At 39.2% G+C, this 15446-nt stretch overlaps 1 protein-coding gene across 12 annotated transcripts in view; it reads right to left on the reverse strand.

Annotated features, from left to right (window-relative positions):
* The window catches only part of FHOD3 (formin homology 2 domain containing 3), a 490075-nt gene that overhangs the window by 219104 nt on the left and 255525 nt on the right, over positions 1-15446 (reverse strand). The window contains exon 1 of one of the 12 annotated variants that reach the window (XM_032245420.1): positions 11319-11337. The exons of the other annotated variants lie outside the window; for them this stretch is intronic. The gene's annotated coding sequence lies outside the window, so the exon portion shown is untranslated. Of the gene's footprint in view, positions 1-11318; positions 11338-15446 lie in introns of those variants that run through there. 12 annotated transcript variants of the gene reach the window in all.

Below are 15446 nucleotides of genomic sequence, written 5' to 3' on the forward strand. Positions count from 1 at the left end.
ACCTGTGTTCTGTAGTTCCAATATCAGTTCAGTTTTCAGAGCCCTTGCTGGCTCATTTGGTTAGGCCCTATATGTGTACCAACAAGTGGACAGCCTGGGGCCTGGGCAGTATCTATGTTGTTCAGTTCTCAAAGTCATTGCTATGCTGTTTAGGGTTAGATTCGTGCAAACAGTCTGTGTGGAGCCCAGGGCTTCACATAAAACTTTGTGGGTCACATTCCTTCTCCTGCTCCATTATATTCCTGATATGTTTAAGTTCCCGGAGGTTCCTTCCATCACGCTTTTTTTTTTTTTTTTTTTTTTTTTTTGTGTGTGTGTGTGTGTGTGTGTGTGTGACAGAGTCTTGCTCTGTTGCCCGGGCTGGAGTACAGTGGTCCCACCTTGGCTCACTGCAAACTCTGCCTATGGGTTCAAGTGATTCTGGTGCCTCAACCTCCCGAGTAGCTGGAATTACAGATGCGTGCCACCACGCCTGGCTAAATTTTTTTGTATTTTTAGTAGAGATGGGATTTTGTCTGGTTGGCCAGGCTCATCTCAAACTCCTGACCTCAAGTTATCCATCTGCCTCAGCCACCCAAAGTGCTAGGATTACAGGTGTGAACCACCATGCCCATCTGAGGCTCCCCCTTCCTAGCCCTTCAGCCAGAGACTTGGAGCATTATTTAACCTGTTCAGCCACTTAATTTCCATGACTACAGCCACATCTGGGCCAAACAGAACACAGAAGGAGAAAACAGACTTCTGCGAGTGAATTTCCACCCCACTCTTCAGAGTTTTAGGTACCTATAGGCCCCTGCTGTCCTCACCATGGGGATTACCTGGTGGAAAGGGGGCAAGATAACAGAGTGAGAAACGTGGGACTTCTGCACTGAGTCCCTTTTCCTCCTACTCAAGCCAGAAACAGAAAGATTCATCTTGAATTCTCTCTGTCCACACCCAAGTCCACTTCTGGGTTTTGTGCTAATTTGAGTCCAGACCAGAGAGTACTAGAAGAAAAAAGTTAAAAGCACTGTCAGTTCAATATTTCAAGTTCTAGTCTTCTTCCCCAGATGCTTTGCTGGAAGCAGGACTGAAGGGTTTTGACTGCCTGCTATCATTTACTCTTCAGAGTCTTCAAACAGTTGCTCTGAGTATTTTCATCCTTGAATTTGTTGGGAAAAACAATTGAATAGTTGTCTTTGTAGGTTTTAGAGTTGAAATCATTCAGAAAGACAGGGTCTTGTGTACTTACTCCATCTTACTCCAAACCAGAACTCCTAGCTGTTTTTACAATAAGAAATCTAGCAGCAACGTGGAAGGTGGCCTGCATCGAGCAACTCCTGGGGCCAGGGTCCATTCACAATTCTGTGTCAGCATGCTAAGCCCATGGTTTTCAATCCTTTCTCTTTTTCTTCCCTTCTTCCATCTCTTCCTCCCTTCTTTCCTTCCTTTTCTTCTTCCTTCCTTCCTTTTTAAAGCTGGTAACCTTTTACTACAAGGAACCACTAAAAGGAAGCCTTACAGACAACAGCTAACTCCCAGATGCTTTGCTGGAAGGAGGAGTGAAGGGTTCTGACTGCACTTCCCCATCAGCGCTAGACACTCCCCACCCCGCCTACCTCAGTAAGTTATAAGAGGCTCTGTTAACAGGACACATCACCCCGTCACCGAGGCTAGACACTGGAGTTCACTGGATACCTGCATTTTCAAATACCACTAGAAAGTTGTGAAATCAACCAAATAAGTTCAGACCAGTAATGTATATTTTTCAATAAACAGAATAGAAAATGAAGTACGCTGCATTTATTAAGGGAAATATTGTTCTTACTTTCATTTCATATAAATATATATACTTTTTCCTGTAGGTCTCCAACCAAAAAAGTCTGGAATCTGCTCTTCCAGACTCCCTCCCTTTCCTCATCCTCCACTTTCAGTGAGTCACCCAATTCCCTTCATTATTCCTCCGAGACAGGCCTTTTCTTTCTCTCCACCACTGCCTCAGGTTCAAATTTCATGACCTCTTCTGGACTATAGCAACTGCGGGTCCTGGCTGGTCTCCCACCTTTGATACCCACTCCTTTTCAAATCTATAATAGATGTTCTTACCACTGACTTTTCCAAGGCATCAAATATGTCAGCTGAAACTGGAACACTTTCTGGTTCCCTCTTGCTTCTGACAAGGTCCAGGGTCCCCTTACACCCTCAACCAACCCTCTGGCCCTTCAGCTTCTTGCTCAAACCATCTGGGCTTTGTCTCTGAGCTGTTTGCTACCATCTCAAGGCTTTGACTCAAAGCTTATTAATTTTCAGTGAGTTAAACATCATTTACATTTAAGATAAGTCCTTACATATATTCATGCTACAAACAGAGCTACGCTTAATTTTTTTTTTTACACATTGGAGATATATAAGGATCTGATACCAAATCAGTTATTTGCTTGCTCATGTCCCGTCCTTTAGCCAAGGATACTGAAAATGCCATTGATGAAGTTGAAAGATTATCTCTTCCTGGCAAAATCACCTAACTTTTTGCATAAAGAGTTCTTAAATATTGCTGCCCTGTATAATCTTTAAATTAATCCTTCATCCATTCTTCCTTTTTCTACATGACAGTGAAATTAAGGTTGTGTGTGTTCTGTAAACAGGCACAGAGATCCAAGAGCTATAATCCTGTTTAAAGGAATTATCTAGTTTAGGTCTAAGTATTTTTAATGCAGTTTTTTAAAAGCATTATTATAACTATAGCTATTTCACAACTTTTACTACAAACCAGCCCTTTTTATGTATTAGACAAAGCTTTGGTTTTAAAAACCAAAGTGTCCACTTGCATAGCTGAGGCTACAGAGTTCCACCATGAAACGCGAGATTACTCTCACTGATGTGTGAGTGTTTTGGCATGTCTGTCGTCCCAGTCTTCCCACTCTTGACTTGATTTTCTTTTATCAAAGCAGTTTAAAGAAAACACTTTTCTGTTGCCATTCTATAAGATATTTTGCCATTTAAGAATGTGGCTGGAAATAATTCCTATTTATTTCTACCAAAAGTACAGAAAAAAAATGAATGAATGGTAAGAAAAAGTAAAGAAACTTACCACAAGGGCAACTTTCTGCTGTAAGCAAATATCAGTGATAACTAGGGTTTCATTTTGTTTTGGGAGGAATGATTTGTGATTTGCACATTGGGAATGAAGACGGAGATACGGTAGGGTACAATCAGTTCTTCCAGGAGCCCAGCACTAAGCACCAAGATAGGCACTGCTTTCTCCAGTTAGAACAGAGGAGCTCTGAAAATGTGCAGTGAGGCTTTAAATCAAAGTGATCCCCAGAGAGAAAAACAAAACACAACTGTTAATACTACTCACACCTTATCTTCTGGGAAGGGCTAATTCATCCTAAAGAAGGGATTTCAATGAATTTTAATCAGACCGTTAAAATTCACTCTTCCTAACTCTGGACTGGATTTGTCTACCCCTAATTTCCAATGTTCACTAGAGCCTGCAGTAAATATTAAAAAGAGGTTGATATTGTTGACATTCTTGGAACTAAATGAAGACCTTGGAGTCTAGTTATTATTCTTTTCCACTTAATTGTCTGCCCTAAATAACAAGCTCTGGTCCAGTTTTCCCCAAGGGCAACTGTCAAAGAAATACTCTTTCAACACCAATTATAGCATGAATATTAAGGAGAGTAAGCGCCAATTCTAGGCTGGAGACAAGAATTTAATCAGCACAAAGAGCTCCAACAAGGTGTCAAAGTTTTGAGTCCCTTGCTGACATTTAGCAGCATTTGCAATGCAAATTTTTCTAAAGCAGTTTTAGATTACTACCCTCTGTCTACTTTAGAATGACCATTTCCTAAGGTCCCCCAACAAAGTTGTTAAATAAATCAGATCTAATATTATCCCCTAACACTTGCAAGCTTAACTCTTAGTAACTTTCAAAGGACGAAGGGCCCGTTCCCCCTCCCTCCTCCCCAGGCCTTCCAAACAGAATCACTGACATTGATGTGCTGCTTTCTGATAGACCTTCCTTCCCACCAGGACATTACGTAACCGAGCTCTCTGCATTCATCTCCCATCTAATGCACACAGAAGGTTTGTTTCTGGTCTATTCATTCAACTTCCCAATAGCAGCAAAGTTTATATCCCAGATTCCCATACTAAAGATTTAAAAGAAGCCCTCACCAGCCACTTGTACAGAAACAGGTGCTTCATGACTGCTGGGCTGTAGCAGCCTCAGTCACACCTATGCTTCCCACCCTCTCCCGGTCTTTCCCGTTCTACATTCCCCCATTTTATAGATAAGGAGACACCAAAGGAATGAAGAAAAGTGTAATAGATTAGCAAGTTTTGAACCTCCAAAATTTTTTTGGCAGACTCCTAGTTTCTCTATGGAAAGAAAAACAGTCATTTTAATGATCTGTTCTGTAATGATCTTCCAAAACTTACATCAAATGAAATACCAGTGGAAGCACACAGCCTCTCCAAAGCAGGTCAGAGCCACAGGTGGAATGAACCAGAAATGGGCTCTGCAGCAGGGTCTGCAGTGGCTGGCCTGTCTCATTCACTCTCATGTGCTCAAATATACTCTGGCTCTTCCCACTGGGGCCTGGGGTGACACCAAGTCAGTGACAAGGGCTTGACCAGTGACCCTGAGAAAAGCAGCTCCTCCTGGCCTAGTGAGGGCCCACACAGGACACATACACTTAGGGCATCTGTCCCTGACTGACATCCCTGTTTACCAGGTGACAGAGGCAATGAACACCAGGCATAGAGAAGAGTAATTAAACCCAAGCAGAGCAAACTGGAGCTCATAAACACCCAGATTCAGAGAAGGGTGAGGCTGGTATGAGCCTGAGTAATCACAGGAAGATTCACAGAGAAGCTGATGAGAAACATACCTTAAAAGATGGGGCACACTTAGCTGAAAGAAGACACATGAGTTTCCAGGGCATGAGCAAAGAAAAGGTACCAGAATAGTTCCCCTGAGTTTTTGCTTCCAGGACAGTACCTCATAAAGAAAACTCACAGAACTTAGACCCATGGAGAAGCTGGTTTGCATGTTAGCTCCACCATTTCCTACTTCCAAAGAGTGCAAATCATCCAGCCTACAGAGCTTACACAGGCATAAAGTGGAAGACAAGTCCAACCTGGATCCTTTATGGTTAGGGTGAAATATGCTGATATATTAGCACAGCACGTGGCTGATGGTTGGCCGTTCTTGTTGATGCTGTTACGCTAATTAACCTCTCTGGACTTCAGTGGTATCATCCGAGAGACACAAGGGTTTAACCTGAAGACCTCCAAAACTCCCAGGTCCAAGGTAACATTATTAAAAAGTCCCTGCAGCGGTGTAATATGAAGCGTCTGGCACTAGGGAGCATGCTTTGACTAGGTGTTTCTCTCTGCAGTCTGAGGTTTCAGACATGATTCCACAAACCTGCCTTATTAATATACAACCCTTCATAAATCAGTCCTCTGTAACAATCAGAAATAGGTTTTGGGGTGTTAGCTAAATCAGTACGAGAATATGCTAGTATATTAATGCTGTACTTCTCTCTCTTTAGGATTTCAACACCTTTAGAATTTTAACTCTAAAAACCCTAAATTTACTAAACTTCCTAACTTACTAAATGTCACTAACCATGATGATTCTGTGTCTAGAAACACATACCTGAGGGGACTGGCTGCTGGGCCCCTGCAAAGGCCACAGAACCTTCGTCCTGCGAATACCTGATGGCTGGCATCCCAGGCACTGACTGACAGGCTCAGGATCTCAAGGCCTGGCCACAGGGGAGAATCGTCACGTCAGAGCCTTAAACGACTGCCCCTCCCCACCTCTTGGATCTCACTTCCAGCACCTAATTGACATGGGCGTGTGCGTGGATCGGGCATTGATGTTTGCCAGGACTCCACAGGTGAGTCTCCTCTACAGCCAGGGATATGAGCCACTGCTCAATGCTAAACCAAATTATTACTTTAAAGGTTGTGCTTGAGTTCGGGCTCTCCCCAGCAGGCTCAGCATTAACACTCGCTTCTCACCGAAACCAAGCACAAAGGTAAACACAAGAATAATCTAAGTTCCCATGTCCCACTCTCCAATGAGGCAGAGAACTATGGCTCGGGACAAGGTAGGAGGCACTGGTGCTCCCTTCCCTGCAGGCTCCAAATGGCTAGAAATGGCATCTGAGTGTCATCCATGTTTGATAGACACAGTTTCAAAATTTCAACTCTTAAACATTTTAAAATCCTATCATGCAACACAGTAAATAATGTTTTTAAATAAGACAGTCCCTTACTTTCTTCCCAGAGGACTTGATTACTTTATTACAGATCTCTACAATGGGACTTTTTAAAAATGAAGATCCAATGTAGTTGTCATGGCCAGGTACAGTGGCTTACCTCTGTAATCCCAGCACTTTGGGAGGTTGAGGTGGATGGATCATCTGAGGTCAGACATTCAAGATGTACTATAAGCACAAAAATTAGCCAGGCATGGTGGCGGGTGCCTGTAATCCCAGCTATTTGGGAGGCTGAGGCAGGAGAATCGCTTGAATCAGGGAGGCAGAAGTTGCAATGAGCCCAGATTACCCCATTGCACTCCAGCCTGGGTAACAGAGACTCCATCTCAAAAAAATATAAAATAAAACAAAATAAAATAAAATAAAAACGTAGTAGTCACTTGCCTACCATTTAGCAAAACCTATATTATTGGGAAGCATTAGAAGCCTGCCCAACATATTTTTAGTCATATTGGTTTTGTGGATTTTATGACCTAGAACAATACCAACACAAGCATATTGGTCAAAGAACCAGACATCTTCCTATTGTGACCACACTCAATCATCTTTATCAGCTCTAAATGACGGTATTCAAAGAACAAAGATGGAGTTGGGGTAAGGGAGGTTGAAGAGCTAGTGCCTAATGGGTACATAATTTCTGTTTGGGGTGATGAAAAAGTTTTAGAAATAGTGAGTGATAGTGGTACAACATTATGAAGATATTTAATGTCACTGAATTGCACAAAAATGGTTAAAGTAGTTTTATGATAGATCTATAATAAAAAAAAGTCAAAATCAAATCATATCAAAAATACTACTTCTCAAAAATCTAGCAACCTCATAGCCACAGGAGAAAATCATAAAAGTAACTAAGGCCTCCTGACTTGGACGTGTGCTCTAACAGTTCTGGGGGTGTTTCCCTGAGCACAAGCAGGTATGAGACAACCCAGCCCTACGCAGCTGAGCCATGTGACGAGGCTGAGTGTCCTCACCACCACCCATCCTGTCTCCTGGGCCAACACATTAGATTCCATGCATTTAATAGCTATTTCCCAGCAGCTGTAATTACATGTTCATTAGAACAGAATTGTTTTGCCATCCTAACAGTGATTACTAGCTTTAATGTCTAGTGTTTTGTTTTCATTCCTGTAATTATATACACATTTATCATGTTATCAGCTACTGAAATGGAATAAATACTCCAGATCATAAATTCTTAATAGGAGCTAGAAACATGAAAATTAATTTTTGGGAGCAAAAACATCTTAGATTTCACAACTGTTACAGCCCTCCTCGGGGCAGAGGACATAAATAGAATGTCCACAGAATTTGAATTTCATGAGGGTTGGGGTGCGGGGGTGATTCCGAAAAAAAATATATTAAAGACTCCTTAGGGGGATAATGCTGAATAGAAGGTTGACAAACAACTGCTTTATACACTATAATTAAATATTTCCTTAAACAAAAATAAAGAAAAAAACCAGCCCTCTCTCTCTCTCTTTCTCTCTCTCTCTCTCTCTCTCTCTCTCTCTCTCTCTCTCACACACACACACACACACACACATATACACACACACACACAACGCGCGGCTATGAAAGAAAGTTTTAATGAAAAACTGTTGCAAGGCTGTGCTGCAGGCCTCAATCCGCAGCAAACTGTGAGAGGTGTTACCCTCCATTTGGCCCAAACTCTCTTAGCTTTTCTGAAGACTGACATACACACTCATTTGTGCAAGCAGTTGCAGCATTTGTTAAGCACCAGGCCCTCTGCTAGGCCCATTTGGCAGGAACCACGTTGGCCAAATGGACAGAGCACTGCAATAGTTAGGAATGGAGAATGATCAGACCCCTCACTCCACAAAAGCTTTGAAGGGAAGACATGGGAGGTAGGCCAGGCAAGCGGTGGCAAGTACAGGCTCTAAAGCAAAGAAACTTCTGTTTGAGGCCATCCCTATTACATCTTACCAAACAAGCAATGTTTGACAAGTGATTTGACCTCTGGTACTTAAATTCCTACACCGAAAAAAGAGAGAGAGAGATGGGAAGATTTCTTAGGGGTCTGCAGTAAGAATCAAGTGAGAGATAACATTAGTCTCTCACAAGTTCAAGTGACTAACAGTAATGCCTAAGCAAGTGAAGTAATATGACAATTAGAAGGTAGACAATTACCTGACAGAAAAAGGCACTGTCCTCACCTGGTTTCACCAGTGGAAACTGTTTACCAACATCCTCAACAGTCCTCATTCTACGGCCCTGCAACTATCTTTTGAGGAAGCTCTGGCTTTAGTATGAGCTTGCATGAGAATGGGCTCCATCAGGTTAGATCCAAGGCCCAGTTCAACTACCCTCAGACAGAAAGGAATGGCCGTAAGCAGCTTTCTAAGTCAAAGGAGGAATTTAGGCAATGTGTAATCCTGTTTTTTCTGCTAATTCATCTAGCCAACAAGAGGCACATACTCACTCACTCACTCATTCTGGGTGCCCAAGAACATTACCTGAAAATTTGGACAAGCAAGGAGGTGAAAAATCCTGCTAACTCTAAAAATCAAATTTAGAGTTTGATTTCAGGGACCCTAGAAAGAATACAACTTCCAAAAGTATGCCTCTCTCAGCTTGCTGCAACTGCCTTTCCCAATGGATACCTGCCACAGAGAAAGGTAAGGGTCAAGAGTGCATCCTCTGGACACTTAATGTAATTCATGCTGTGGGACCCGGGGGCTGACAAAACTTATGCTTCAGAGTCCCTCACTCCAACGGGCTCTTTCCCAGACCTTGTGAGGGGCCCTAGCAATGTGTTTCCATGGTCCTATATTTTTATACAACTTGCACAGGGAAGTTATTTTAACAGTAAACACTTAAGGCCATGGGCTCTATCTAAGCTGATTTCCCTCCATCACTCTCTCTCAGGTCAGGATATAATGATGATGAAAACCAAAACAGACATATCCTCAGGGAGGCATAAACCTTACACATGGACGGAAAAACAATCACTGTGCAGCTCTGTTTAAAATGCTTGTGTGTCCTACCCAAGCAAGGTACTAAACTGTAATGGAGAGGGGTACAGAGGAAGAAGTTTTGGGAATGGTAGGTAACTAGTTAACAATAATTACATGCAAATGAAGCCTATTATTCAGAAAGGAGGAAAGGGCAAAGTCAGCTTGTCCTATTTTAACAGCTTCCTTCTGAGTGGAGGAGGACTGATGTTACCAGTCCTGCTGCTCAGTTCATCTTTAACTCATTCCTTTTTCTGCTGAGCCAAGAGAAGCAGCCACAGAGAGGAGTCTGGGAGTATAAACAATACTGCTAGGTAGTCAGTTGTAGGCCATCTTTCAATAGCAAGGTGATCAAACAATGGACAGTTTTGAAACCTTTTGGGCTTTTCAACATCATCATGCCCTGAAAACCTGAATAAGTCCCCAAAGAATCCAACTCAAGGATACTGTCAAGGACCATGAGTAAGTGATTGTTGACAGTGGTCTAAGAAGGTCAAGAGAGAGAAATTACAATAGGTGAGATGAGCAAGTTGGTTGTAACCAGGTGATTCTTCCTGTCCTGTGAAAACACTGGTACCATAGAATAGCTTGCCAGAGGAGGCAGGGCTGAAAGCTGAGCAGAGCACAGAGGTGTGAATGTGGGTGTGAGTGCAGATGGGAAGCATTGCGACTCAGCAGTAACACAGCTGAGATGAAGGCAGCCCATTCTCTTTGAGTTTTTAATCCATAAGAATGTGTAGACTTTTATAAAGTTCTAATGATAATATACTATGGACTATTTTAATATAATTTTAATAAATATAGTATTAGTGTTTCCAATGTTGAAAATCTCAGAAATTGTCATTTAAAATAAACTACTAATATTTCACTGCATAGATATGCCTTGATCTTAACCTCTCTCCTCTTGATAAACATAGATTCCTTCTAATTTCTCATTACAAATAATGCTGTACATAATGTTGTGTATATAACATCTGTTTCCTTTTTGGAAATATTTAAGATACATTCCCAGAGGTAGGATTATTAGGTCAAAAAGTTTTATATTTTTTGTAAATCATTGTACACTGTCAATGTATTTTAAATATAAATGTTTGCAAGACTTCTGCTTCTGGCCAAAAGAGGAGTAGGGATCAAATTTCCCCTTCTGCCTGAAACATACACAAAGCTAGACTAAATATAACTCTTTTCAAGACACTGGACAGCAAGCAATAACAGATTATATTCCAGGGAGTTGGAAAACAAAGGAGATGAGCCCTCCAGTGGCCCAGCTTACTATTATACCTTGAGAAGATTCCCATATCGTCGCACAGGGAAGGGGGGACCTGACATATCTCATCCGAACCTCCAAGTTGGGAGACCTAAGAAAGCAAGGTAGATAGAACTCACTGGAGACACTAAGACAGAATCACCCAGAAAAAAGAGCTTGAAAATCTGGGTAGTCAACAGAATACTAATCAGTGCAGGAATATACTTAAGGCAGGGAAAGAACCTTTCCAAAAGGATTGTTAAGAAAATTACCCAGCAATCATACACGGCTACTCCCACCAGCCAGACCAGAAAATCTCATAATTCATGGAGCATAGGACAGAGCAGTCAAAGGAACTTGTTTTAGTCATGGGGAAAAGTTAGCCCTAGATCCAATGTTTCTCTGGTTCCATCTAACACACCTTAAAAATAATACCTTAAAGGGTCAAACTGTTTACAAGTAACTGGGCCTTAGAACAAACCTGACAAATATTTATAAAGAATACAAAAATATCAGCATGCAATAAATTCAAGTTACAGTGTGTGAAAATCAATAAAAAATTACCATACATGCAAAGAAGCAGGAAAATGTGAAACTAGTTTGGAGAAAAATTAATCACTTAAAACATATTGGAATTATCAGATAAGAACATTGAAATAATGATTATAAAGTATTCTGTATATTCAAAAAGTTCAGTAGGGACATGAAAGATATTAAAGACACCGAAATTGAACTTTTAGGTAAAACCACAGCTTCCAAGATGAAAATGACACTGGATGAGATTGATGGAAGATTAAACATGGAAGAAAAGATTCAGAAAACTGAAGATGTAGCAATAGAAACAAACAAAAATAAAAACATAGAAAAATATTTCTAAATAAACCTCATCGGTGAACTGTAGCGCATATTGGTTATTGGATTCCCTGAAGGAAAGAAGATGGACAAAGTGATAAAAAAAAGCTTGAAGATATAATGGCTGAATATTCTCAAAATTTGCTGAAAGTTGTAAACCAACAGATCTAAGAGGTGTAAGTAACAAACCATGATTAGAAGAAACATGAAGAAAACCATACCAATTCAAATCATAATCAGATTGATCAAAACCACTGATAAAGAACTAAAGAACAGAAAATAGACACATATGCAATGAAACAAAGAATGGCATCAAATTTCCTACAGAAGACAATACAAGTTTAAGAGGAAACGAATCAACATATTTACAGCACTGGAGAAAAAAAAATGGTCACCCTAGAATTTTATACCAGGTGAAAAAAATATTTGAAAAACAAAGGGGAAATAAAAACCTTTTCAGATATGCAAAGGTGAAATAATTCATCAACAGCAGACCTGCACTACAAGGAAAGCCTTTGGACATATGCAAAATGGTGCCAGGCAGAAATACAAATCTCTAAAAAGGAATAAAGAGCACTGGAGGCAATGGAAAAGGTAACTATTAAGGGTAAATACAGGATTTTTTTCCCCTTGCTTAAAAAATACCTTTAAAAGGTCACTGGCTACTTAAAACAGAAAAATAACAGTGTTCTGTGGGGGTTTTAACACATGCAAAAGTAAGAGGTATGACAATAGGCACAAAGACTGGGAGGGAATAAGTGACACTGTTATTGTAAGTTTCTTGTAGTATACACAAAGTGGTATAATGTCACTAAAGAAAGCTTGTGATGAGTTAAAGATGTAAACAGTTGTTTCTCCGTATCCATGGGGGATTAGCTGTCTGACTACCCATGGATGCCAACTTTTTGTTCTGGTGGTTTAGCAGACCCAACTATGGAACTTGTGTATGCACACTCAAGTTCCATAGTTGGGTCTGCTAAACCACCAGAACAAAAAGCTGACCCTCTCTCCACGTGGGTTTCACATCCAGCATATATTGCATTTTTGATGCAAGTTTGGTTGGAGATGAGGAGCCTGCTGATATGAATGACCAACTGTATTTACTGAAAAAAAAATGCATGTGTAAGTGGACTGACACAGTTCAAACCCATATTGTTCAAAGGTCAACTGTACTATAAACCTTAAAGCAACCATGAAAATAATAGTATTACAGCTAAAAAGAGATTGTTTAAAAAATCCTACAAAATATTCAAATAATCCAAAAAAGCAGAAAAAGAAGAAAATGCAACAAAGTACAGATGAGACAAATAGCAAACACATAGTACAATGACAGGCTTAAACCTAACCATATCATTAGTCACAGTAAATATAAATGATCTGAACAGCCCAATTTAAAATTAGATTGGATAAAAAAGCAAAACCCAGCTACATGATTCCTACAAAAGTGATCTTTTCACATAAAGAGAAAGAAATTAGCTAAAATTAAAAGGATGAAAAAAGAATATACTATGTTAATGCTAACCAAAGAAAGTTGAAATGACTGTATTAATACCAGGCAGAATCTACTTCAGAGAAGTGAATATTGCCAGAGATGAAGAATGTCGTTTCATAATGATAAAGAGGTGAATTTGACAAGAGGAAGTAACAAACTTAAGCCACCCTAAGCTCTGTTTATAACAACAAAGCTTCAAAGTACCTGAAGCAGAAATTGATAGAACTAAAGGAGAAATAGAAAAACCTACAATTCTGGTTGGAAACGTCAACAGTAATCTCACAGCAATGTATAGTAGAAGGAGATAGAAAATATGTATATAGAAGGCTGGAACAAAGCTATCCATCAGCTTGACCTAATTGACATTTATATACTATTTCACACAAGATCAATAGAACATACATTCTAATCAGGTGTTCATGGACAGACCAGATTCTGACCCACAAAAATACTCTCAATGTATTTAAAGAATTCAAGTCACATAAAGCATGCTGTCTGACCACAGTGGAATTAAGGAATCAAGCTATAAATGAATAAAAAAGGTCTCTGGCATATCCTCAAATATTTTTATAAGTAACACACATCTAAATAACCCAGAGTTAGAGAACAAACCAAAAGAAAAATTAAAAGAATTGTGAAATGAATAAAATGAAAATACAATACATCAAAATACTGGGATGCTTCTAAAGAGAAGTGCTTAGAGAGAAACTTACAGCACTGCAAATCTACATTACAAACAAAGGTCTCAAATCAATGAATGCAGCTCCCACTTCCAGGAACTAGAAAAAGATCAGGTTAATCCTATAGTACACAAAATATAAGTAATAATAAATATTAGAGGAGAAATCAGTGAAATTAAAAAATGAAAACAATAAAGAAAATCAATTTGATTCTTTAAAAAGACCAATAAAAGTGATATATATCTAGCCAGATTAATCAAAAAAGAGAGAAGAAACAAATTACAAATACCAGAAATGAGATTATTACAACTACAGATTTAAAATAAGAAAATCTGAACTTTATGCCAAAATATTTGACAACTTAGATGAAATGCATAAATTCCTTAGAGAGGCACGAATTAACAAAGCCTCAAGCAAGAACAAACAGATAACCTGAATTAGCCAACATCTATTAAAAAATAGCAATTGTAGTTAAATTTTTACCAGAAAGGGATCACTAGGACCACATGGCTTCATTGGTAAATTATAATAAATGTTTAAAGATGAAATAATGCCAATTCTACAAAAACTCTTCCAGAAAACTGAAGAGGGGCAAATATTTCCTAACTCATCCAGTAAGACCAGCATTACCACAATAACAAAATCAAAGACATGAAAGAAAACTATGTACCAATCTCTTTCAGGAACATAGATGCAATAAAAAAAAAATTAGCCAATGAAATCCAACAATATATTAAAAGGAAAATGCAGCAAGACCAAGTAGAGTTTATCTCAGTTTAACAATTTTAAAATAAACAATGTGGCTCACTATATCAAAAAACAAAAAATGGTCATCTCAATATATGTAGGAAAATCATTTAGCAAAATCTAACATACATTCCTGTTCTCAGCAAACAATAAAAAAAAGGAAACTTCCTCAACTTGATAAAGGACATCAACAAAAATATAACACCATACTTCATGGTGAAACACTGAATGCTTTTCTGTTAGGATGGGGAATAAGACAAAGGTGTCTACTCTTAACACTTCTATTCAACAGTATTCCAAATTATAGCCAGTGCAATAAAAAAAAAGAAAGAAAAAGTCATTTAGATTGGAAAGGAAAAAGTAAACCTGACTTTATTCACAGATGACATGATCATCTGAGAAAATCCTATGGAATCTACAGAAAATCTAGTAGAACTAATAAGTTAGTTTAACAAGGTTGTAAGATACTAAATTAATACACAAAATTTTAAGTTACATGTCTAAACAATACAAATGAGCAATTTGAAATTGGAATTTTAAAAAATACCTAAAAATATGAAATACTTATTGATAAATTACATAAAAGATAGGTTTTATCAGAGTCTAGGATTACAACCCCTGCTTTTTTTTTTTCTGCTCTCCATTTGCTTGGTAAATCTTCCTCCATCCATTTTTTTTTTTGAGTCCATGTATGTCTTTGCATGTGAGATGGGTCTCCTGAATATAGCACACTGATGGGTCTTGATTCTGTCCAATTTGCCAGTCCATGTCTTTTGATTGGGGCATTTAGCCTATTTACATTTAAAGTTAATATTGTTATGTGTGAATTTGATCTTGCCATTTCGATGCTAGCTAGTTGTTTTGCCCGTTAGTTAATGCAGTTTCTTCATAGTGTTGAGAACACGTGGACACAGGGAGGGGAACATCACACACTGGTGCCTGTCAGAGGGTAGGGGGTCAGGGGAGGGATAGCAGGGGGTGGGGAGTTACAGGAGAGATACATTAGGAGAAATACCTAGTGTAGATGATGGGGTGATGAATGCAGCAAAACACCATGGCACATGTATACCTATGTAACAAACCTGCACATTCTGCATATGTATCCCACAACTTAAAATAAAATAATAAATAAAAAAGACAGAGGAGACAAAAAAGATTTGTAATATCTGTATACTGAAA

This window comes from Sapajus apella, unplaced genomic scaffold (assembly GCF_009761245.1).
Source record: "Sapajus apella isolate SASKATOON/1434 unplaced genomic scaffold, GSC_monkey_1.0 scaffold57, whole genome shotgun sequence".
NCBI lineage: Eukaryota > Metazoa > Chordata > Mammalia > Primates > Cebidae > Sapajus > Sapajus apella.